The sequence below is a fragment of the Cryptotermes secundus genome, unplaced genomic scaffold, assembly GCF_002891405.2.
Source record: "Cryptotermes secundus unplaced genomic scaffold, Csec_1.0 scaffold1297, whole genome shotgun sequence".
Classification (NCBI taxonomy): domain Eukaryota; kingdom Metazoa; phylum Arthropoda; class Insecta; order Blattodea; family Kalotermitidae; genus Cryptotermes; species Cryptotermes secundus.
The window spans coordinates 27752-28005 of NW_019732392.1; the positions used below are offsets into that span (position 1 = coordinate 27752).

The following is a 254-nucleotide window of genomic DNA, read 5'->3' on the forward strand; positions in this document are numbered from 1 at the left end:
TAGAAAGAATATAGAATCAGATATTTTAATTTAGAGACTTTATAAAATGTGTAAAAAATTTTAGACTGATTCCAAGTATAAAATTCACAAATTTGTCCTCTGCCTACAAGAATTCATATAGTTCTAGGAAGCAAGAACGCTCTATGTAAATGTGGCAACACAGCGGATGGTTATGAAGATGATTATGTTTAGTCTCGCATGTCTTGAAGCATATACACGTACCTTCTTTGGTATGCAGAGACGTGGGCCTGTAT

General features: G+C 33.9%; 1 protein-coding gene across 2 annotated transcripts in view; it reads right to left on the bottom strand.

The window, feature by feature from the left end:
- The window catches only part of LOC111867710 (protein unc-79 homolog), a 52130-nt gene that overhangs the window by 26753 nt on the left and 25123 nt on the right, over window positions 1-254 (bottom strand). The gene's annotated exons all lie outside the window — the stretch shown is intronic.